Source organism: Lynx rufus, unplaced genomic scaffold, assembly GCF_022079265.1.
Source record: "Lynx rufus isolate CCGP_SWC_20201006 ecotype Redwood Valley unplaced genomic scaffold, mLynRuf1.p SCAF_1, whole genome shotgun sequence".
Lineage (NCBI taxonomy): Eukaryota > Metazoa > Chordata > Mammalia > Carnivora > Felidae > Lynx > Lynx rufus.
The window spans coordinates 81,525,342-81,551,606 of NW_025814823.1; positions in this window are offsets into that span (position 1 = coordinate 81,525,342).

A 26,265-nucleotide genomic window follows, 5' to 3' on the forward strand; every position below is an offset into this window, starting at 1 on the left:
TAGTAAATTTAATATCCTGTCAAAATTCTCATGATAATGAATCCCGGCCGGTGGCTGGCACCGCGCTTCGCCACTGCGGCTGGCGGAGATAGCGCAGCTCATTTATGAGCGGGAGGTGCGGCGCCGGGCCCGCTGTCCCCGCCGCGCTGCGGGGGCCACACGGCCGGGGCCCCTCCGAGCTGCTCCGCCGCGAGCCCCGGCTTCCCCGGGACAGTCGGGAACCGCCTGGTAGGAAAACCTACGCCCGACATGGTCTCTCCCGCGTGTTGTGGCGCCGCGCCAGCCGTGTCTTTAATCCAAAAGCAAGGGAGGAGGACGGACACCGAGACCCCGGAGCCGGGAGAGAGGAGAGCTGGCTGAGGACGGGCGGCTGCCGGGAGAGTCGATCGGCTCCTGGTAGCACGGCCTGGGCAGGTTTTAGGCTGCGGGGGTGAGGCAAGATGTCGTGTCCCCCAGCGAGGAGCGTGGAAACGAGAAAGTTCCTGTGCAATTTGTTCAAGGCTCTGCACCTCTGTAAGCAGCTGTCAGGTCCGTACATTATGGTACATTGAATCTGAATGAGGCTCTCAACATCAAAACCGTGCATCCATTATGATATCATCTCCCGCTCTGAGCCGTAATGCTTATTAATTCTGCACCCATACTCTCCCGGCTTCAGCAAATGTATTCCATCAGCCTAGCATTTAATTTAATTAGTACAGCTGGGCTCTCATTCTCCTCTCTGTGTCAGAGGTATTGTCAGCACGTTCTGCTATAACACAATTACTGATTGCTTTTAGATAGGCAGAAATATGATTAGGGTATTGGGTGGCTGTATCATAAGCCTTATTAGATTCATTTGAAATCTGGAGATAAATAGGAAACTTTTATTTGCAGTGTAATGAGATTATGCTTATTAGGCCGAGACCTCACAGCCTTTTGCAAAGAACAGTGTATCAGTAGGATTATACTCTGGGAGCACACTCTTTGCTCCCAGGATCCGAGCCGAGCTGTTTCTGAGCGCCTCCAAGAATTCGCTGTTGTCACACTGTATACATTTTAGGATTATGGCCAGCTTGGCATCGTCTCCACGATGAAGGGCACAGATATCCCTTTTCCTTCTCAAAGTCTGATGGAATACACATACCTCTCCAGATGGGATTTTATCTTATGAGAAGTGTTTTGAAAAATCAGTGCACGGGCTAAAAGAAATTATACTTTTAAACGTATTTATTTGCTTTTAAAGATGTTTGCATTTATTAGATGTCGCTTACAGAGATTGGCATATAATGAACGTCGTAAAAATCCCTAGTGCTCAATCTCTAAAACATTTATCACCGCTGTTATTGTTTTGATAACAGCTTAGTACAATTCCAGAAACGTTTATTTTTTTTCTTTGGTACTTATTTGATAATCTCAAATTTCTAATATCCGCAGGAACTTTCTCCTACCCGGAACAAATCACTTCTGAGTGGGGTGGAATGATCACGAAAGGGTTCATATGATTTCAGGAAATCTGTTGAAAAAGAAAGAATTCAAGATGGCAATATATTCAACTGCGCTAAAATTTGTCAAGTGTTCTTACTGGCTGTAAAATAAAGTACTTTTGCGAACCCAAGGAAAATGATGATGATTTTTCCTGGGTATACAAGTTTGGGAACGGTATATGTGAATTTTGCCTTAGGAAAATCCAAGGTGTAAAATCAAACTTGGCAACTTCACGCAGTGTTTTCAAACTGAGTTATCTCCTGTACCCCTCCCAGCACCCGCCCACTCCCTTTCCACCAGATAATTCATAACATTACTTGATTTAAATAAACCCAGGTAGGCAGTTTTCATGAATTCGTTTATTGCATGAGACGTGCACATATGATGAAGGTTCTTTGGTGTTAATTTCCACAGAACAAGAAGCATTTATTGCTTAGTTAAGGACGTGGCCAGATCAAGATACGTGAGGAGGAAAATGTGGGAGTCTCACGGAATGAAAGCTAAAGAGAGATGGGGCTCCGGGCGGGGAAAAAGGGAGGGTCCTTGCTAAATGGGCACAGAGTTTCTACCTGGGGGATGGAAAGTTCTGGAAATGGTGGTGGTGATCATGCAAGATTGGGCATGTAATTCATGCCACTGAATTATACACATAAAACATTTAAGGTGGCGCATTTTTTATGTTGTATGTATTTTATTGTAACGAAAGGAAAAGGAAAGGAAGGGGGGGAGGTGTGCACCGTGAGCGCGAGCCACAGGTTAAGAAGTCCGTGACTCCCTACTTTGGCTGGTGGATTTGCCAATGACAGTGAATTTTAAGTTCCCATTAAGTGAGATGTGTGTTCCTGCAAAGCTCAATTTGATCATTTCCTGCCAAATAAAGTATAAGAAACCGTAGCGAAGACATTCGCTCTTTCTCCCTCCCCAAAGGTCTCGCTCAGCCTTGGTAAGAATTGTGGGTGGCAACGTTCGTATCCAGAATTAAAATCGGCCGACTCTGTTCAAGGATTAATAATCCAGAGAGGGACTGAACGAATAAGGAATGAAGAGACATCCAAAAAAGTGACATCTTTTCCCCAATGGCACTGAGGAGAAGGTGGCCAAGAGCCTTGCTCTCCGCTGCCATCTTTTTTTTTTTTTTAGCTTTGTTGAGGTATAATTGACAAGATCGTAAGACATTTAAAATGTCCATCGTGCTGGCGATGTAGTATATATTGTGAAACGATCCCCCCCAACAGCCAGCTGTCACATCTGTGACCTCACTTCGTTACCTTTTTTGATAATGTGAGAATGTGCAAGTCCACAAATGTCAATGATACATCGGTGTCATCCAGGAGTCACCGTGTTTTACATACACAACCTGCCGTATTCATCGCGTCCTGAAAGTCTGTGCCCTTTGACCAACCTCTGCTACCCCCACGGCCATGTTGAGTGGGGAGAACTGGAGGGGAGGCAGGGTGAGGAAGGAGGGAGAGTGGGCGTGGCCCCTAAAGGCAGCAGAAGCCCAAGGAGACCTGTAAACCCACCTCACCTCAACTCGCACACCCCAGCCTCCCCATTCCTTCAGCAGACAATCGGACACAGCTCCGCAGAGCGCTCGCGTTGCCCCAGCGCCGTCTTGGTGCTGTTGGCAAGTGCTGCTGGTGTTTGTGATTTAACTAAATATTGTTTGAGCTGCTGAAGTATGAGTGCAAAAAATATATAAAGACTTGGTTTTTCTACGAAAACAAAATAGAGTATTTTGGAAAGACTACGTAAGAGCAAGCTTTTTTTTTTTAATTTTATTTATTTTGAGAGAGAGAGACAGAGTGTGAGCAGCAGAGAGAGAGGGAGACACAGAATCCGAAGCAGGCTCCAGGCTCCGAGCTGTCAGCACAGAGCCCGACGCGGGGCTAGAACCCATGAACCAAGAGATCATGACGGGAGCCCAAATCAAGAGTTGGACACTTAACCGACGGAGCCACCCAGACGCCTATTTTTAAAAATACAGACTCACCGGGGCGCCTGGGTGGCGCAGTCGGTTGAGCGTCCGACTTCAGCCAGGTCACGATCTCGCGGTCCGTGAGTTCGAGCCCCGCGTCGGGCTCTGGGCTGATGGCTCAGAGCCTGGAGCCTGTTTCCGATTCTGTGTCTCCCTCTCTCTCTGCCCCTCCCCCGTTCATGCTCTGTCTCTCTCTGTGTCCCAAAAATAAAATAAAACATTGAAAAAAAAATTTAAAAAAAAAATACAGACTCACCCATGGGCAAGATCAGAGTCAGCTGCTAGGGAAAATCGTGGAAACCTAGGATCCTACATTCAGAATGCTGCACACACAAGTGGTTTTGATTGTTTCAGTGTGAAGAAACGTGGAATGTGCACTATGGGTAGAAGTTGAGTGGGAAACAGGGCTCTGAAGCCACAGCGCAGCCCTGGCCCTGCGTTGAAACAGGTGTCTGCCGTCTGTTCCAGGCTCCAGGCACAGACCGACCTGTGTCCAGACTCCCCTACTCTAAGGCTCGCGCGCCAGCCTTGAGAACCTCCTCGCGGGGAGTCGGGAGGAAGACGCGGGGTGGCCACGCTGGGGCCCCGCCTGCATTTCCAAATGCAGGGAATTCTCCAGTGTTCTGCGCAGGCTCCTGGAGATTGCAGTTGGAGTGGAACCAGCAGGTCCCAGTGAATAAATGTCAAGCAGAAGCACACCAGCAGGTGCAGTGGGTGTGGTCCGGGGAGGGACACAAGGCAGGGACCAGCGTGGAAGGGTGGAATGGGGAGAAGCATCCAGAGCCGGCAGCTGGGGACCCTCCGCCACTCTCCAAGGAAGGCTTAGGTATTCATCTGGAAAAGTCTCATTCAACCCATTTACCCATCACATGGACCCCTGTTCTCAGAAGTGAGGCTGCCCGGGGAAGCAGGTGCGCGCTGCAGGGCAGGTGGGAGGGGCTGGCCTGGGTCTTGGCCCCGAGCTGCCCACTGGGGCAGTGTCCTAGAGCACTGGTCCTCCCCTGCAGAGCACAAGGCCTGAATCTGACCTCTGCATGGCCCTTCCCTCACCAGAGTCTGGTGCTCTGCGGCCTCATAGACCTCCTTCCTGGCCAGAGAAGAAATGAAAGTCAGAGTGTTTCTGCCACTCAGTGGGCCTCCACCTCTGTTGCCGGGACCAGATTATTCTCTTAAGTCTCGCTGTCTTCTCTGTGTATTTGAGACGCTGGGAAAACAGGACACAACCACAGCTTTGTTCCAGGAGTAGCATGAGGGTTTAATAGCAGCACTGAGCAGCACACATGCTTCATACAGACTTCCACAATACATGTGACATATGACACGCACACACAGGCGTGTGCACACACGCACGCACACTATCTCTGACACAGCCACCCAGCACAGTTGAGCCACTCGGCCCTCAACCTGCCACGGCGCTGTCGCCCGGCGATTCCTGCTGTTACGCGACATAACTGACGAGGAAGAAACAGGTCTCCAAACTACGTCTTTGTATTCAGATGCACCGTGAGCTTACTGAGCCCTTTACCTCTAATCTAACCCAGCCAAGCTAACCTGTTATCCACACAGCACAGGTTTTCTTCTCTGTTTTGACCAAACACAAAAGGTTTGAAAACAGAAAAAAATAAGTAAGGTGGGTGAGAGCAGGTGTTAGTTTCCTGGGGCGACAGTGGCAAAGCAGCACGGACCAGGCGCCCCAGACAACTGATGGTCTCACCGCCTGGCTGCTGACACCCGAGACCGACCCACAGGGCTGGGTCCTCCTGTGGCCGCCAGGGAGGATGTGCGCCAGGCTCTCCCGGCAACCTTGGCTCATGGAAGCATCGTTCCAACCTCTGTTGTCCCACGGTCACCTTCCCCTGTGTCTGTCTCTGTGTCTCTTCAAGGACACAGGTCAGAGTGGATTAAGGCCCTCCTCCAGCATGAACTCATCTTAATGGATCACATCTGCCAAGACCTTCTGTCCAAACAAGGTCCCGTTCCAAGGTAGGGCTTCAACATGTGCATCGTGGAGACACAATTCAACTCATGAAAAGAGCAGAAAACATTTTGCTCAGAAATGATGGGAGTCATGAAGTGTGCCAGGAGAAATCACCATGATTCCCGTTCCGCGGCGTCTTCTGAATAGACCCAACCAGACCAGACGGAGCCCACGGCTCGTCCTAAACCCTGGTGACGGCGGCTGGCGGTCCACCCTTCCATTTTGACCACAAAACCACGTGGTGGTTTACCGCGACTTTCCCTGAAATAAATTGGCAATCTCACTGCATTTCTAAGAGCATCTGTGTCATGGGTGGCATCAGGAGAAAAGGCAGATTGGAGAGACATAGAGACTAGACATCAGGAACCACACAGATTGCCCGGAGAGTGGGCAGAGCCTCACAAGCAGGTTGGAGACTTGGAAGTTCCCACGTAGTGTGGACTCTGGGGCTGAAGCTGTCCAGCCTGTGGGCCCTCCCTCCAGGGCAGCGACGGGGTGGGCCCTGAGCCAGGCCCACTAAGCCAGACACTGCAGGGTGGAGGCCCCAGCACGCTGTGAGGGCTGGCGGGCAGCCAGGGGGAGGTGGCTGTCTCGGGCAGGTCACCATCGACATTTGGCTCTAGGCGGTAGGATTCAGGAGCTGTAAGTGAATGGTCTGCCTCTCACCGAAGGGTCAGCCTGCCCTCTGGCAATGGCCATAGACCAGGGCCCACCTCATACCCCGAGGTCCCAAAGCCCTCACCCCAGCCTTACCGCCCTTCAGGGGAACCCCGTTATCCAAATTTTTCCCAGCAACATTTCCCGGTCAGAACTCAGCCTTGCCTCCATCTGCCTCCACGGGGGCTGTGCCCCTGACACAGAGATGAGCCTAGAGGTGTTCACTCACCCTACCCTATCTCCTGAGAGACTTCTCTGCCATGTCCTCGATCCCAGACTCATCCTGGTGCATTCAGCACACAGAAAGTCACAGCCCCATGGGAAGGGCTGGAAAGATGTATTTTTCAAAAGCACCTTTGTTATTTGTGACAGTCTAGCGAGGTTGGGAAATACATCTTCTGTCCTCCGGCTCCTGCCACGGCTCACCAATGCAGGTGCTCCTGGTACCTCCAGTTACTGATGAGGACACGGCCCAGGGGAGTGATGTGCCCACAGTCACACAGCTCGGGGGCTTGGGAGGCCACTTCAGACACCACTGCATCCGTGACAGACACACTGCCAGGGTGACAGGAACCGATATTTGGAGGGTTGGGTAGCTCAGGGTCTCTGGAAACCTTGTGATTCACACTCATAAGCACATACATCCTTCACCTTTAGCCTTGGTGAAACACTATACTTCTCAGAAGCTATCTCCCCGAAGAAAGCTCTGCAAGTGTGCCGGACCACAAAGGGTGGATGAGCTTAAACAACCCGGTGGGTGGGGACAAAGGGAGCGCTGCATTCTGGGAAACTCCCACCCTGCCACCCCCAGGGTCACTGGGCTGCGTTATTAACTCCAAGGCAGATAGCATCGCAGTGGCTTTCAGAATAGCTGGTGCGCTAAAATTTTGTTTAAAAGGAAATTGTATCATTAGGTGCTAAGTACGTGTTTGCCACTAAATAAAAATAATTTTGATCTCTGGCCTTGTTTTGCAGGCAAAACTGTATAAGCAGGAAACAAGGGTAGTCAGTTTTCCTGGAACTAGGGGGAGAAATGACAGTGTAATCATCGCTATATGTTTGTTTGATGTAGATTCGAAGGTAGAATCATAACAGAAGTAATTAGAGTAATTATTGAAGTTAGCATTTAAGCCAAAAGCCCCAGGGAATATTACACGTTTGTTCATCTGAGTCCAGCCTGCTTCCTGTTAAAGCTACGGCCAAGACAAAATCCTCCGCTAGTCTGTTCTTTGGTGAGCACCCGTTTGGAATACGTCCCCACCTCAGGGCCACGGCTCCCTGCGATGTCCTTTGTAGGCTACTTGACGATATCATCCAAGGAAGCGGAAAGTAACGAGAGAAAGCATTAATCCTTCTAGGATTGCCATCCCATGCATGATGACCATGTGTTTTCCAGAATCGTGCCCCAAGGCGAGAAGGTTGCAGGCAGCGCATTCTGGACGCAAGAGCCCAGAGCCTAGCCGTTTGTCCTTTCAGATCTGTAGGGACCCAAGTCCTTCCCGCCAGAGTAACTAAGTGTGAGCCAAGGTGGCGGAATTTTATAATCCACTTCCAGACCTAAATTCACTTCTGGGTGCCCCTGTCCTGAAAAGAACTGGTCGGAAAAATACCGAGTGCCACGGCAGACTTCGATTTATTCTTGGCTCGTTGGGTTTTAATCATGTTACTTAAACCTATGGACTTCAGTAACGAGGGTAATTGTAATCCTCACCTGGGGTCAGAAAGGATAATGGAGTTACCCGTGAACGGTCTGTACAAATTAGAGTGCACCATCTCAAGTCAGGCGCGCACATCCTGACTCGCACCCATGTTACCACTCTGCGATGAAGCTGGGGGCATGATCTCTAATTATGCGCTTATTTACATAGGACAGAAAGTGACTCAATCGGAAATGAGAGGGGGTCACTTGGGGGTTCAAATAACCCATCCATTAATTAAACCACCTGTCTCTATAATACATATGTGAACACCACCCATATAGGATTTAGGATGTAATCAAAGAGGGAGATACAAATGTATGTGTGTGTGCAGAGCAGTTTGTGGAACAGGAGAGACTCAGTGCACGTTGTGTGAGCTCTCTGCCGTGTCCGTGTCCTGGTCCCGTGACCCCAGGCACGTTGTGTGAGCTCTCTGTGCCTCATTTGTCTCCTCTGTAAAATGGGGGTGAAACCCTGTGTCCTGGGGTGGCTGTGAGGACCAGACGAGATGATGCGTATGACACAGCGCAGGGCTGGCACGCAGTGGGCACTGGGCACATGCTGGTCATGGCCTCGATGGCAGATCCTGTGCCGGTGACCAACCAGTCCTGCCCCAGAGGAAAGTGAAGCATCTGTCCGATGGGAGTCATTCTCTTTTTCTCTTACAAGAAGGAGAGTTGGGGCACGTGGGTGGTGCAGTCATTTGAGCGTCGACTCTTGCAGCTCAGGTCCTGATCCCAGGGTCGTGGGATGGAGCCCCGTGTCAGGCTCTGAGATGAGTGTGGAGTCTGCTTGAGATTCTTTCTCTCCTCTTTCTGCCCCTCCCCCATGCGCACATGTGCTCTCTCTCTCTCTCTCTCTCTAAAATTAAAAAAAAAAAAAGGAGGCTCCAAGGGATTGAACTACCAAGAAAGTTTGAAAGAATTCGATTATTTTTTCCAACTGTGGATCACAGCCCTGTCCTCACCTGTGGTGACAGTTCATTCCCGCTCCCCAAGCCATAACTTCACTGGGAACCTCCTGCTTCCTAGACCCGGTCTCCTCAATGGCTCTCTGCAGACTGGCCGGCCCGGCCCCCTGCCAGGAACCACCATGTCCCGGCCCACCCTCCTTGTGCTGATTCCCACAGCCACCTTTTGGTCCCAGAAAGAGTCACAGGACTGGGAACAGTTGGCTGGGACAAAACCCATTGGTCACATAAAGAGTTTGGTATACAGATGGTCACTGAGCCTTATTGTGGAAGAATTTTAAAATAACTACTAATTAACATCAAAGCAACTTTCAAAGAACATGACTCAGGTTTTCTGCCTGTTTGGCATTCAGATGATCAAGGTTGGTGACCCCTTACACACCTGTTCCACGTGTTCTCGGTGTGAGTCTTTCAAATAAAAGGCAAGCTCAGACCCTAACTGCACTCGTGTCCCAGGCAAGCAGGGGCCCCTCCCCATCAAAAGGTGTCCTTTCCTTCACACCCAAACCATAGCAAACGACACACACATCTTTGTCCAGAGCCCTGAATTCACTGAACTTGTACCCACGTGACATCGTTAACAGACTGGACTCTGGCAGGTGCTGAGAGCAAACAAAGGTGGCTGTTCACACGGAAGAACTTTGGGAGTCAGAGTTACTGTGTCCCAGGCACCCCATTCCTGTAGCAAGCGCCCGGCGACTGTGGGCGCTCAGAGAGGTCACCTCTGCAGCTGACCGTCACATCCAGCCGCTGAAGCCCTTCTCACCTTCACCACCTATAAAAACCCCTGAATGGTAACAAATGGTAGACATAATGTGTGGAAAGCGATACCTGCATTGAAGTGACGTGATTGCGGTCACCTTCGCCAGCATGTGCACAGTGCTGGTGGCAGTGAGGACCCCCAGGTGCATCCATGTGGTTGTAAGCGTGCTCTGCAGTGTTTTCAACATGGCGAACCTGGAGAATTCTGAGAGACCAAAGCAGACAGCTCCATCCGGGAGCACGCTATCTTGGGTGGGGAGTGGGGAGGACAGAGCTCCAGCCGGGAGCACGCTGTCTGGGGGGAGGGGGGAGATCAGAGCTCTAGCCGGGAGCACGGTGTCTCGGGGGGAGGGGGGGAGGACAGAGCTCCAGCCAGGAGCACGGTGTCTGGGGGGAAGGGGGAGGACAGAGCTCCAGCCGGGAGCACGGTGTCTCGGGGGGAGGGGGGAGGACAGAGCTCCAGCCGGGAGCACGATGTCTGGGGGTTGGCGGGACAGAGCTCCAGCTGGGAGCACCGTGTCTGGGAGGAGGGAGGGAGGTTCCTTGGTGGAGTCAGCTGGGAGTCTGAGTGGCAGAACCACCTAAAAGAACACGCATCCTGTGGCTTTGGATGTCGTGTGCCTGAAGGTTCGTGGGTCCAGGTGGAGAGACTATGTCTGGGATGTCCTTCATACGTCTGCAAGACTTTCAACCTAAAGGGACAGATCAGTCCGCAAAGGCGGACGCGTCCCCCGACGTGGTGAATACAAGACCAAAACCAAGAAAACAGTTGCTGCCCTGAAGAAAACAATAACTGGGTGGGGGCAGGGAGACATGCACATACTTTTTAAAACCAAGCATGTGAGATAGGGCCACGTGGGGACCACGTGGCTGTGAGCCAGCAACCAGAGATTGGAGGATGTGATCCCCACTCTGGCCGCACAAGGCTCCCGGGTCTGCAAAGACGGTCGGTCCTGTTTGTGTGGGAAGGTCAGCAGTTGTGCAGCCGTGGGACCTCAATGACCACCTCCTGTGCCCGTGAGTCCTCGTGGGTCGTTCCAGATGTGCTCGGAGGCTTTGTCCAAGGAATTACTCTGGGAAGAGGCCCAACGGAAATACACTAATGGTCAATAAGCCTTACACCCTTTGCCAGAATGACGTCACCACAAGTTGAGACACCACTTCAGAAACAAGATGTTTCACTGACTTTAAACTCCCCGATTAAAGCAGTCGAGTGATCTGTTTAGCTAATGGCAGCTGGGGGTTACAGGACTCTTTAAAGTGAGGCGTGCAGGGTGGTGGACGCTGGGACATTTCCTACATCAGCCCCAGGCCGTCAGACGTGGAAAGCAGTGAAGCTCCCTGAGCCCCCGGCATGGCTCTGACACGGCCCCGCAGCTCACCCCTTTCTTCCGGAGCTGCTGACGCTGCCCAGAGCGGCTGAAGAACACACAGGATGATCCCTCTTCAACGTGCTCCATGCATCTCGAGGACTTTTTGGTAAAAGGCATACTTCAAAAATGCAAAAATATAAACTTAATCAGTCACCCAAGCCTCAGTAAAGGCTGTGCTAACGAGAAGGGAGAGCCCACGGGCTCCCACCCCCTGCCAGCCACCCTTCGCAAACTGGGGAGGGGGGCGTGCGGAGGGCGGGCGCCCCGGTCCCTCGAGGAGATCTGCATCCCTGCCCAGCAATCTGGTCCAGTCTCCTGATGGCAGGAAAGCAGCTGCCGGTTTCCCAGAGGGTCCTGAACACGCCGCCTCTGTTCCAGAAGCTCTTAGAACTATCCGCCTGTGTCCTGGAGGCCCGGTCGGAGTCCACCACCCGGCTCAGGCTGACGCCTTCACCCCTCAGTGAGCGACCCCTGTCCCCTTCCACGGGCCCTCTGACCTGAGAATGAGATTTCTGTCCACCTGGCAGAGACCAGCCAAGCGAGGAGATGGTGATGTCCAGTGCCCATGCTGGCGTATGGCATTGAGGAGCCAGCGTTGGATGAAGTCCCAGGTGCTGGACGAAATGGGCCAGTGGGCATCCAGAAATGTGAACAAAACAGTCACAGGTCAGAAACGTGGCAGAGGAATGGCATGGGGGTGGGGGGGGAGGGGGACAGCTCATCTCTCGTGGGTCGTGGCCCGTGGGAAATGTATTCCTCTACTTCCTGTCCGTAGGCCATCCTGCAGGCTGCTGAGCATCCACACAAGAGTTCTTTCTCTCCCTGTCCACGCAATGCTCACGTCTCATCCGCTGAAGACACCCTGCGATCGGTGAGGGAGGGCACGGCTCCCACTGCGCCATAATATTCCTACACGGGGGTCAGCCCGTCGAGACTTCCTACACAAGTCTGTGCTGGGGCGGCCCCTGCCCCCACCATCCACCCTACACACCTGCAGGGTCTCTGCCTCGTCCATCACCTGCCAGTGGCCCCAGGGCTGCCTGCCCCGACCCTTCGTGCATGTCCCTGCGTTCACTGTCAGCCCTTCTCCCTTTCATACTACAGTGTCATAGACTACATTCCCTGTGCTGTCGTCTTCACTCCCGTGACTCAGTTCTTTTGTAACTAGAAGTTTGTGCCTCTTAATCCCCTCACCTGTGCCACCCATCCCCTACCCCCCCACCACCCCCACTGGTGGCCACCAGAATGTTCTCTGTATCTATGAGTCTGTTTCTGTTCTGTTTGTTTTCTTTGGTTCCACATGTGAGTGGAATCATGTGGTCTTGTCTCTCTCTGGCTGACGAACCTCACTTAGCGAGATGCCCTCCAGGAGCCTCCATTTTGGTGTCAGTTCCTTCAGCAAATGTCTGGGCGTGGAGTCCGGGTCTCTCTCACGCCCCACACAAGCTGGCCGGTCCCCGGTGCGCCTCGGCCCCCAACCACCGACGCTGCCGGTGCCCTCCTCTTCCCGCCTCCTCCCCCCGTGCCTTCAGGTGGGCGCCCCAAGACCGCGGGCCCAGCGCCCGAGAGCCCCGCTCCCCTGGGTCATTGACCCACAGCCACTGACTGTCCCTCCTCGGGCCTGTGCACGCGGGGAGGAGGGGCTGCCTCACGGTTGGTGTTGGGTCCACGTCTCACCCACGGAAGCGCCCCGGGGGGCGTCACAGCCAAACAGCCTGGAGGCCTGGAGCCTGAGGTGAGGCAGGGTTGGCTCCTTCTGAGACCGTGAGGGACAGTCTGCACCAGCCTCCCTCCCCGGAGTGTAGACGGCCGTCTTCTCCCCGTGTCTCCACGTCAGCTTTCCTCAGTGCGTCAACCTGTGTCCCAATTTCCCCTCTTTGTAAGGACGCCAGTCACACTGGATGAGGGCTATTTCCACCTACCATGACCCTGTCCTCCGATAAGGTCACGGTCTGAGGCACTGGGGGTGAAGACGTGGGCATATGAATTTGGGGTGCGTGCATTCAGCCCACAGTAGCACCTCCGTCCCGGATTCAGGAACAACATTCCCAGGGGTGTGCGGGCCACTTCCCCGTGAATGTTCCCCATCAGGTAAACACACCACGACTGCCCCAGCCTCTGTCCCCTCGAGTCTGAGCTCTCTCCTGCTCCAGTGTCATCAGTGATCTCTGCCACTTTTCCTCTTCTAAACCCGCCCCTTCCCCATTCCCTGACTGAAGTTCTATCTTTCTATCTTGACCTTTGGAAATCAATCCTGCCTCCTCCAAGAAGCCTGCGGGACTGCCCCTGGGAAGAGCCTTTCTCTCCGGAAATCCCTGTATCCTTTGGTGTCTGTCAACGCAGCCCTTTTGCCTGAGGAGTACTTGCTCTCCCGGGAAGCTGTGTCTTCTCCCCTGAGGCTGGGCAGCGTCCAGTATGGCCCATCTCGAGTGTCCTGCACTCAGGACACTGGTTCTCAGTACCACTTGTTGATGGAGATAACGGTGAGACAAAATGCGGTATCAGAGGAGTGAGACACATCCGACCTCCCGCGCCCCGGGAGAGACGTGTGTGTCTCACATATGTGGTGTCAGTGTTCCCATAATGCTGGCTGTGAAATAGACCATTGGTTCTAATGATACTGATATATTGAGGATCACGTAAACTTGGTGTTTACTTATGGATGATTTCCTCTGCAGAGAAAATTTGAGGGTCCCCCAAACCCACATCCGGCTGAAGAGAGCCTCCTGTGAATACACATGCACACATGTGCACACGCCCTGACCCCACCTGCCCCCTCGCCCGCCACGTGTGTTGTGGGACCCCAGCCCCATCTGGAGTCACAACCCGCGCTCTGACTCAGATAATCCCCTTCTGCCTCTTTATGACACCTAAGCCCTCAGCACCCGCCTCCACCAGCAGGCCAGGATTTTTTAAAGACACGTCCTATGTTAATTGTAGGATTCATGCATTTCTTAATCATTTAACGTGTGAAGAACTATGTTAACATTTTATTACGTTCCTATCTTTTTTTAAAAATGTGTCACTGGTGACATTTTTGAGCATTATATCCCTAACCGTTTTTTTTCCCCCGTGAAGTTCTGTGGTTTTCATTGCACGATTTTGCATTGCACTATGATATTTAAGAACACGAATGTTGGGGCACCTGGGTGGCTCGGTCAGTTGAGGTTCTGATTCCTGAGTCTGGCACAGATCATAATGTGACAGTTCGTGGGTTCGAGCCCCGTGTCGGGCTCTGTACTGACAGAGCAGAGACTGCTTGGGATTCTCTCTGTCCCTCTCTCTACCCCACCCCTGCTCCTTGCTCTGTCAAAATAAATATCAATAAACTTTTTTAAAAGAACACATGTGTCACATTATAGCATTTGGAGTAAGCCATATCCAGGCTTACATCCTGTGCGACACCGTTGGAGAATGAGGATACAGGTGCCTGAAGTCAGGGGACATAGTGAGTCCAGTAGATGGTAGTCTCGTTCTAGATCCTCTGGGTTCATAGGATGGAATTCAGTACAACCTGTGTTGTCTTAAATGGAAAACCCACAGCAATCATCACACTCAATGAGGAAAAACTGAGACTTTCCATCACTTTTATTCAACACAGTCCTGGAAGTCCTAGCCGTAGTAACCAGGCAACAAACAGAAATAAAAGGCATTCATACTGGTAAGGAAGAAGTAAAACTTTCAGTGTTTACAGGTGACATGATATTATATAGAGAAAACCCAAAAGACTCCACCAAAAATCCACCAGAACTGATGAATGAATTCAGTAAGGTCGCAGGATACAAAATCAACATACAGAAATCCGTTGCATTTCTATCCTGCAAAAATGAAGCAGCGGAAAGAGAAATGAAGAAAACAATCCCATTTACAAATGCACCGAAAATAATGAAGCACCTAGGAATAAACTTGACCAAAGAGGTGAAAGAAAGACCTGTACCCTGAAACTATGAAACACGGATGAAAGAAATTCAAGACGATGCAAAGAGATGGAAAGACATTCCATGCTCGTGGATTGGAAGAACCAATGTTGTTAAAATGTCCACACCATCCAAAGCAATATACACATTTAATGCAATCCCTATCAAAATACCAACAGCATTTTTCACAGAGCTAGAACACGCAATCCTCAAATTTGTATGGAACCACAAAAGACCCTGATTAGCCAAAGCAACTGAAAAAGAAAAACAAAGCCAGAAGTATCCCAATTCCAGATTTCAAGTTATACTACAAAGCTGTAATCATGAAAACAGTATAAAAATAGATACGAAGATCAATGCAACAAGGTAGAACACCCAGAAGTCAACCACAACTATATGGTCAATTAATCTTTGGCAAAGCAGGAATGAATATACAATGGGCAAAAGACAAGCTCTTCAACAAAGAAATTGATGATGTTGGGAAAACTACCCAGCTACATGCGAAAGAATGAAACTGGACCACTTTCATACACCATACACAAAAATAAACTCAAGATGGGTTAAGAACCTAAGTGTGAGACCTGAAACCATAAAAATCCTGGAGGAGAACACAGGCAGTAATTTCTCTGACATGAGCTGTAGCAACATTTTTCTAGATATGTCTCCTGAGGGAAGGGAAACAAAAGCAAAAATAAACTACTGGGACTATATCAAAATAAATAAAAATCTTCTGCACAGTGAAGGAAACAATCAACAAAACCAAAAGTCACCCTACTGAGTGGGAGAAGATGTTTTCAAATGACATATCCGATAAGGGGCTGGCATCCAAAATATATAAAGAACTGATACAACCCAATACCAAAAACCAAATAATCCAATTAAAAATGGGCAGAAGACATGAATAGACATTTCTCCAAAGAAGACATCCAGATGGCCCACAGACACATGAAAAGATGCTCAACATCAGTCATCATCTAGGAAATACAAATTAAAACCACAATGAGACACTACCTCACACCTGTCAGAATGGCTAAACTCATCAATACAAGAAACAACAGGTGTTAGGGAGGATGTGGAGAAAAGGGAAGGAACCCTCATGCACTGTTGATGGGAATGCAAACTGGTGCAGCCACCTTGGAAAATAGTATGAAGGTTCCTCAAAAAGTAAAAATAGAACTACCCTCTGATCCAGTAATCACGCTATTCGGTGTTTATCCAAAAATACAAAAAAAACTAATTCAAAGGGATACATGCACCCTTGTTTATTGAAGCATTATTTATAACAGCCAAGATATGGAAGCAGCCAAAGTGTCTATCCATAGATGAAGGATAAAGAAGATATGATATATATTATATATATATATACATACATATATATATATGCACACACATACACACACAAGGGAATATTACTCAGCCATTGAAAAGAATGAAATCTCGCCATTTACAACAATGTGGATAGAGCTAGAGAGAGGGCAAAGTAAATCAGAGCATGACAAATACCATATGATCTGACTCATGTGTGATCTAAGAAACAAAACAAATGAGCAAAGGAGACAAAAGAGAGAGAGAGAGAGAGAGAGAGAAACCAAGAAACAGACTCTTAACTACAGAGAACACGCTGATGGTTCCCAGAGGGGAGGTGGGTGAGGGATGGGGATTAAGGAGGGCACTTACCGTGATGAGTGCCGGGTGATGTATGGAAGTGTTCATTCACTATACATACACATGAAGCTGATATAACTGTATGTTGATTACACTGTAATTAAAAACTTAATAGGAAAATACTGGGTATGATGGAGGGAGCTGCCCGTCCTCCCAGGGCACTGTCTTTTGAGCAAAGTTTGGGAATATCTGAGCTGGAGCAAAGTTTGGGAATACCTGAGCTCATAATCCTTATGAGGGAAACAATTGCGACAGGAAGAATGTTCCCCTGCTGTGGCTGCCTCCAGAGTTTAGCCATGTATCTTTGAAGTCGACTCCGAAGCCCAGTTATACAACAAAGTCACTCTTCTGGGATAACTTAATTTCTGCAAAATCGTCTTTTAAATGTTAGAAAATACCGTAACAAAGTGAGTGCCTGAAATCCCAAACCCTCTGCTCAGTGAATGAATCGGCTCTATGCCCTTGCCAGGTCTGTCACAGATATTTCTTTATGCCGCTTTACCCGACTCTCACTTCACTTATCAATTAAATACGTACTGTGTCACGTCTGTTTCTGCGAAGGACACCAGCTAACCCCTAGAGGTTCCCAGATGACTAATTCTCTGACGTATTTCCAAAGGGCTTGTAGTCAGAAGATGTAGCTATGTGAGTGACCGTGGCACGTGATGACAGATTGTCTTTACCAGAGACCAGGATATGGCTCTGGGGGAGGGAAGCCCACCCTTGGCCGAGGGTCAAGGGGGACTCATGGCTGAGGAGCATTTAAGAGACCCTTGAACCCTTCACATGCATCCGGGCACTGGTGCCAAAGGCCTACGTTCTTAGAATACTTTCTTGCTAAGTCGGCGTTATAAATACGATTTTTACCCCTAAAGTGTTCTTTCTCACCTTGCTTTCTATTCGGTTCCAGGAGATTGCTGTAAAATCACTAGGCACAGCTCCCCACCCGTTCCCGTGCAGCTCTCCAGAGAGCAGCAAGGTCCTTCCCATTTTCCCATTTACTTTCAAATCTCTCACCTTTGTCAATTAACAGCAGATCCTAACTGCACGTGAAAGAAATCTCGGTGCCTTTTAATTTCAATCCCAGTTGATTTGACATCCACGTTTATACTGTTACTTTGTGGAACTAGCAACAGGGGCAATTGAAATGCAGAAACTTGCATCCACAGGTGTGCCATATTTGCATTTCATGAGTGGTCTCCGGTGAATAGAGTTTATACATTCTCTCCTGAATGAACACAGCGGTGGCAGAGGCAGCACTGAGGACGCCCAGGCCACCTCCTAGCAACCGCCAGGTTTCCAAGGGCAAATAGCTCCTTCCGACCCTAAGCAACTAGACGAGAACATCAAAACATGCCTCGCACCAGACCTCCAGGACCCATTACTGTGAGGAGCTGTTACCTCGGTCGTGAGTGACAGAGCCCTAATTATTAAGGTAATTAGAAGTTATAACACTGGCAATATTAAAGGGAGAACTTCTAGAGCCCATTAACAATGTTACTTTAAGTGATCTGGCTGTGAACTGTTCAAATCTCTAATTACATTATACGTCTGTCTTAAAGGGTGATGTAATTAACTGATGGGAGCAGGGATTAATGTATACTGACGGCTGGTAACACTCGTAAGTACTATTTTCACAGGAACGGCTGCAACAATGCCATTTACTGTTCTTGCACTTAACTGTATACACTGTGTAGCTAAAAAAACAAAAAAATCCTGACCTTGATACATTTGTGTGCCATTTTAGGCACAGGTATTTTTGTTCCTTCTTTTCCTTATTTAATGCGTTTCTGTACATATATGGTGTATTCACCTAAACGTGGTTAAAGATAAATCGAGGTAACTTTAGTTTATACATACAATGCAGATTCTATTTTTTTAGTGCATATAGACTTGGAAACAGTATGCCTTTCTATCTACTGCGGGATCCGTTTGCTCTGGTGACTTAAAGTTACAAAGAAAATCTTCAAGTAATTAATATACCATTGAATTTTTTTTTCTTTTGTGGCACAAATAATAAGTTTTACAGTGCACACATCATGCCTTGGTTCTCCACAAATATTTGTTTTACTTTTATTTTTTATTTTTTAAAATTTACATGCAAATTAGCATATAGCGAAACAATAATTTCAGGAGTAGATTCCAGTGATTCATCCCCTATGTATAACACCCAGTGCTCGTCCCAACAAGTGTCCTCCCTAAAGCCCCTTGCCCATTTAGCCATCCCCACCCACAACCCCTCCAGCAACCCTCAGTTAGTTTTCCATATTTATCAGTCTCTTCTGTTTTGTCCCCCTCCCTGTTTTATATTATTTTTGTTTCCCTTCCCTTATATTCATCTGTTTTGTCTCTTAAAGTCTTCATATGAGTGAAGTCATATGATTTTTGTCTTTCTCTGACTGACTAATTTCACTTAGCATAATATCCTCCAGTTCCATCCACGTAGTTGCAAATGGCAAGATTTCATTCTTTTTTATTGCCGAGAAATACTCCATTGTATATATATACCACATCTTCTTTATCCATCCATCCATCGATGGACATTTGGGCTCTTTCCATACTTTGGCTATTGTTAGTAGTGCTGCTATAAACATGGGGGTGCATGTGTCCCTTTGAAACAGCACACCTGTATCCCTTGGATAAATGCCTAGTAGTGCAATTGCTGGGTCGTAGGGTAGTTCTATTTTTAGTTTTTTGAGGAACCTCCATACTGTTTTCCAGAGTAAAACAGTGGCTGCATCAGCTTGCATTCCCACCAACAAGGCAAAACAGATCCTCTTTCTCCGCATCCTCGCCAACATCTGTTGTTGCCTGAGTTGTTAAAGTTAGCCATTCGGACAGGGGTGAGGTGGTATCTCATTGTGGTTTTGATTTGTATTTCCCTGATGATGAGTGATGTTGAGCATTTTTTCATGTGTCGGTTGGCCATCTGGATGTCTTCTTTGGAGAAGTGTCTATTCATGTCTTTCGCCCATTTCTTCACTGGATTATTTGTTTTTTGGGTGTTGAGTTTGATAAGTTCTTTGTAGATTTTGGATACTAACCCTTTATCTGAGATGTCATTTGCAAATATCTTCTCCCATTCTGTTGGTTGCCTTTTAGTTCTGCTGATTGTTTCCTTCGCTGTGCAGAAGCTTTTTATTTTGATGAGGTCCCAGTAGTTCATTTTTGCTTTTGTTTCCCTTGTCTCTGGAGACATGTTGAGTAAGAAGCTGCTGTGGCCTAGGTCAAAGAGGTTTTTGTCTGCTTTCTCCTCGAGGATTTTTGATGGCTTCCTGTCTTACATTGAGGTCTTTCATCCATTTTGAGTTTATTTTTGTGTCTGGTGTAAGAAGGTGGTCCAGGTTCATTCTTCTGCATGTTGCTGTCCAGTTTTCCCAGCACCACTTGAAGAGACTGTCTTTATTCCATTGGATGTTCTTTCTTGCTTTGTCAAAGATTAGTTGGCCATACATTTGTGGGTCCATTTCTGGGTTCTCTATTCTGTTCCATTGATCTGAGTATCTGTTCTTGTGCCAGTACCATATTGTCTTGATGATTATAGCTTTGTAATATAGCTTGAAGTCTGGGATTGTGATGCCTCCTGCTTTGGTTTTCTTTTTCAAGATTGCTTTGGTTATTCGGGGTCTTTTCTGGTTCCATACAAATTTTAGGATTGTTTGTTCTAGCTCTGTGATGAATGCTGGTGTTACTTTGATAGGGATTGCATTGAATATGTAGATTGCTTTAGGTAGTATCGACATTTTAACAATATTTGTTCTTCCTATCCAGGAGCATGGAATCTTTTTCCATTTTTTTGTGTCTTCTTCAATTTCTTTCATAAGCTTTCTATAGTTTTCAGTGTATAAATTTTTCACATCTCCACAAATATTTATCGTGAAATCCAATTTGCTTTTTAGTTAAGACCTAGTAAGATTTGCTCATTTATTACAAACCATCTATGATCAAAAATTAGACTTCCAGAAATGACAATATTTCATTTTGCCTTTATTGAGACCTTTGCTTTTTCTCAGTCCTCTTTCATTTGAAAATCATCAGCTACTTCACGATATGTGTCATGTGCGAATATTGAAAATGCCCCCACTCTCATCTACATGTGTCCCCGCCCCGTGGCCTTCCCAGTGGACTCAAGCTAATGTTCAGGCCTTGGTCTCTGGACTAGACAGCGCCCTCTCCTCCTCCCTCCTGTCTGCCTCCAGCTGTCCGTCTGTGGCTGCTGCCTGGTATCGAGGCACAGGGGGGATGGCCCCCTCACCCCACTCCATCTGCTGAGGGAAGAGCCATCACAGGGGCACCTCCAGTTCCTCTCTCGGGGTTCTGGGCATCACACTCACACATGGACTCTGCTCACAAGTTCAGGTGCAGAACAGCGATCCGTAGAGAGAGAAGAAAGGAGTGTGGGGCCCACTTTTGGTGGCTTATTATACTTCATGCTGAAGGAATGGGAAATGTGGACCCCTAGACTTGCCTTCTAAAGTCCCGTCCTAGAGGATGTGGAGAAACGGGAACCCTCTTGCACTGTTGGTGGGAATGCAAACTGGTGCAGCCACTCTGGAAAACAGTGTGGAGGTTCATCAAAAAATTAAAAATAGGGGCGCCTGGGTGGCGCAGTCGGTTAAGCGTCCGACTTCAGCCAGGTCACGATCTCGTGGTCCGGGAGTTCGAGCCCCGCGTCAGGCTCTGGGCTGATGGCTCAGAGCCTGGAGCCTGTTTCCGATTCTGTGTCTCCCTCTCTCTCTGCCCCTCCCCCGTTCATGCTCTGTCTCTCTCTGTCCCAGAAATAAATAAACATTGAAAAAAAAAATTAAAAAAAAAAATTAAAAATAGACCTACCTTATGACCCAGCAGTAGCACTGCTAGGAATTTACCCAAGGGATACAGGAGTACTGATGCATAGGGGCACTTGTACCCCAATGTTTATAGCAGCACTCTCAACAATAGCCAAATTGTGGAAAGAGCGTAAATGTCCATCAACTGATGAACGGATAAAGAAATTGTGGTTTATATACACAATGGAGTACTACATGGCAATGAGAAAGAATGAAATATGGCCCTTTGTAGCAACGTGGATGGAACTGGAGAGTGTGATGCTAAGTGAAATAAGCCATACAGAGAAAGACAGAAATCTGTTTTCACTCTTATGTGGATCCTGAGAAACTTAACAGAAACCCATGGGGGAGGGCAAGGAAAAAAAAAAAAAAGAGGTTAGAGTGGGAGAGAGCCAAAGCATAAGAGACTCTTAAAAACTGAGAACAAACTGAAGGTTGATGGGGGGTGGGAGGGAGGGGAGTGTAGGTGATGGGTATTGAAGAGGGCATCTTTTGGGATGAGCACTGGGTGTTGTATGGAAACCAATTTGACAATAAATTTCATATATTAAAAATAATAATAATAATAAAAATAAAGTCCCGTCCTGTCTCGGGACTGTGTCCAGAGCCCGGGGCGACACCCTTGGAAAGGAAGAACTGAGCGTGAGGGAAGAGAACAAAGCCTTTCTGGGGGATTAGGATGTACTGTGTTCCAGGTCTAATGATGTGCACAAGGTGACCCGATACAGCCTCAGTACCCCCAGTGGGAGATTTCCCCAAGGTCTGATTCCATCCAACTCTGAAGAAGCGGGAAAGTGGTCGTGTGCCTGCCCACCCTGTGCTTTCTTTTTTTTTTTTTTTAATTTTTTTTAATGCTTTTATTTAGTTTTGAGAGAGAGAGAGAGAGAGACAGAGTATGAGCAGGGGAAGAGCAGAGAGAGAGGGAGACACAGAATCCAAAGCAGGCTCCAGGCTCCAAGCTGTCAGCACAGAGCTTGACGCAGGGCTCGAACTCATGGGCTGTGACATCATGACCTGAGCTGAAGTCGGACGCTTAACTTACTGAGCCACCCAGGTGCCCCCCTTTCCCGTGCTTTCTGTCTCTGCAGTGGACACGCCTACCTGTCTCCCCAACAGCCACTCACACACACTTTCTTCTTTTGTAAAAATTTTTTAACATTTTTATTTATTTTTGAGAGACAGAGAGAGCGCCCAAGCAGGGGAGGGGCAGAGAGAGAAGGAGACACAGAATCCAAAGCAGGCTCCAGGCTCTGAGCTGTCAGCACAGAGCCCGATGCGGGGCTCGAACTCAAAGACTACAAGACCATAACCTGAGCCAAAGTCGGACGCTTAAAGGACTGACCACGCAGGTGCCCTACTTTCTTCTTTTTTAATGAAAGCTTGATCTTTCTCAAGTCCCCACCATATTCCCTGTGATCACCTGCTTCAAGGGAAGGGGTCCCGGTCCCAACCCAAGGCATCAGCCTGTCACGGGCTCTGCTTCTGACAGGACGATTAGGCATCTAACCCATGATACTGTCCCCGCCCAGGAAGCACAGAGAGATTTCTTTGCTCATAGAATGGGACACGTAGGAACATATGTCCTCTTCCACCGTGGGACACCATCCTGAGAGAGCCAGGTCGTGTTGGAACACAACACCCGCTGTGGAAGCAGCCGTGCAAACTGGCCGAGGACCACATGATACCTGAAGATGGCGGGAAGGAAAGATGGAAAGAACTGGGGCCCTTGTTCATCCAGTTAAAACCCAGAGACCAAACTTTGGGGCTTTTTAAATTTATGATGGAAACAAAGAATTTTTCTTATTGTTAAAAGCGGTTCAATTGGAGTTTTCTGTTACTCAGGGCCACAGTGTCCCCATTGCAACCCATTTCTTCTTATTTGGCTATTCTTATCACAGATGATCCTGAACAAGAGCAAAAAAAAAAAAAAAAAAGGCAATATTGGGTCATCCATTCAAGGACAGAAGAGACCTTGAAGCTGGGCACTCTGCTGAAAAACAGGAAGTCAGTCTGGCTCCTTAAAGTCGCCTCCCTCCACCCTGCCTCTCGGGCACCAAGCAGGAGGAGTGACCAACAACGAAGAAGGAGTAAGTAAATGAGGAGTGCGTTAGTGACATTGGAGCCATTGGGGCCTTCTTACAGCGGCATGACCTGGGAAGAGCTTTTCTGGGCTCAGAATACTTCTGTCTTAAGATAATTATACACCAGCCACCAGAGGCGTGGTCTGATGTCACGTTTTTCATGCCCTGTTTTCTTCACACTTGAGCTACACATCTCTTCCTGTTTAAGGACCAGCACCAGTTCTCAAGCAAAAATCTAATGATGTGAGTCTGTTCTTCTCACATTGCTTTAGAGAAAGAACACTTACAAAATTCCACCCATAACATGTCAGGGCATGGCCAGGGCTTCCGGAAAACCGTCTGTCGCAGCCTCTGGCTAAGGAGGGGACTTAGCACAGACGGGTTAACATCTGTGCGTGGCAAGCCCTCACTTCCACCATTACCATCCGGTGCACGCGTCAGCCTCAAAAGTGGGTCTCATTTATCCCAATTCACAGATGCCTGAAAAGACTCAGAATCTTAAGTAACTTTCCCGAGGTCAATTCTAGATTTCTAATCCACGTCTTTCTGATGACACAGCCAGGACTCTGCCAAGGCCTTTGGAAATATGTCATGAGAGAATTAAGGATTAATTTAATTGTTTAGGTATTATTATCTTTCATTATGTGTTTGTTGTTTTTTTCAAAGCAAAGATTGCAATTTTATAAAAGACGAACCCCAGCTCATTTGGATTTTGAAATTAGCCGCCGCCAAAATATATGGAACTGAATACATTAAAATTGAAGTGTCCCCACTCCTTGCTCCCCGTGGTATGTGGGCCACATGCATCCACTCTCAGAACGACTTTCAAGGGGACATTCATCTAAATGAGACACCGTCCATAGTTACACACACACACACAACACACACACACACACACACACACACACACACAGTGGGAGACCTTTCCATGGCAGCAAGAGCTGAAGATCTCTGCTGCATCCCACCAGCACCAAACCCAAGGAAATGGGTAAATTAACTCCGCATGTGTGCATTTTCATCTTCAGCATGTGGCAACATCTTCCTGCCTTTCTTTGGCAGTGTCCGTGATTTTGTACATGAAGAAGAGGATTGTGATCCTTAGCACTTTTTCACTCTCAAGGATACCGCTTTGTAAACACATTCAGATACGTCTCTCCTTGTGGGCACAGGGACCCCGTGTGCAAGCCCCTTTCTCACTATGTGTCTCACGGGGCTCTGTCACACCTGTGTCTGTAAAAACAAGTCCGTTTTCTCAATGGTTTTCACTTAACCACAGCCAATGCTACCTAGAGCTAAGAGCTTATATTTTGCATACCTCACAGTTAGAAGCCCATTGACAATATGCTTTCTGATAAGGTTTAACCTTTGTTTGCTTTAGATGTCTCTGGATAAAATTATTGAGTCATTTTTATTCACTATAAAACATCAGAGAATTAACTTGCAACACGTGGGAAGACGTTGGTGAAAAAGGAAACCCTATGAAGTGTAAAGAATTTGAGCTAAAACTAGTGGGATTATTAACATTTGAAAATTATGAACACTGCAGGAGCACTAAAGCATTTTCATTTTTAAGAGCATTCTATCAGAAGCACACTCTGAAAACGTGCAGAATTTGGGACCTGTACAGTGAATAGAATTGAAATCGGATGAAGGCATTCACACCCTCAAAAGATTTTCTCGCCTTTTTTGTTTCTTTTTCCTTTCTTGCTAATAAGTACTGAATTCAAATTTTACTAGTACAAAACTAAGGTCTTGCAGAATCTTACGCTTCTGTAATAGTCTTGAACTACCTTATTCCAGGTGTGTGTGTTCATGGAGATGCATGTCTACATGTGCATATGCTTGTATGCACGATGGAGTAACCACTTAATTCAAGGGGTTGTGCCTTTAACCACAGCAGATAGTCTTTGGTTGTTGTAGGTGGTTGTTTTGTTAGATCTAAGAGTTTCTAGGATCTCATTGTTTCATGAGCCAGTCAGTGTTCATAGAGGCAACCTTCAGCTTTTTCTGTAAAAGAAGTCAAACAAGGGTGTGGATGACTCAGACTCATGGATAGTCTGCTTAGCTGCACCAGAGACTGGTCCAGGGACCATGGGCAAGTTCTAGAAACCCGACTCCTCTTCAGAAAAAGAGCAGGAAAGCTACTCTCTTCCAATAGATCATTTCTTTTTCACTTGCTCGTAGCTCCAGGAGGCAGGAATCCCACGGGGGGACCGTCTCTCCATGCTGCCAAGCAATCAGCTTCTGAACTTGACTTTTTACTGTCAACAGCTCCCACTCTTCCAGCTAATTTTAATGAAACATTGTTGTAATCTTTCATGAAAACTAGTTTTAATATTATCCAATGAGGACACGCTAGCCAATGTTCTTGGGAGCTAACCTAAGATTAAAACTGAGCTTCCGGCGCTTTGATAAAATAATCTGATGATTATTTTATGATGTAACGAAGGACAGTATACTTAAAACACTCTTTTCTGAGATGGAAATAAGGGAGACTGGCACTGGCTCCCTGTAAACTCAACTCCTCACCAGGCTCTGTATCAAGAGGGTAAGGTGCACCTGCGACCACATTAGGTTTTTGTCCATGTGAGTCACGTCTACAAATATTTACAAGGTTGAGAATTAACACTGATACATTTTAGAATGTTTAATAATTTATGTTAACAATAATATATAAAAGCAATGATAAATAAATATTGTTTTTAACCTGTTTTTATAACTATATTTTCAAGAAAAAAAGAAGCAGTTTAGCAAGAAGAGTGGTGTTATTCTAAATCTGGCTTCGAGGTAGAGAGCTGGACTCCCATGTCTGCTTCAGTGTCTGGTCTGTTGTTGTCTGTAGTTTGGGTTGAAGTAGCTGGAAAAGGGAGAAGTGTTTTAATAGTCCTTTT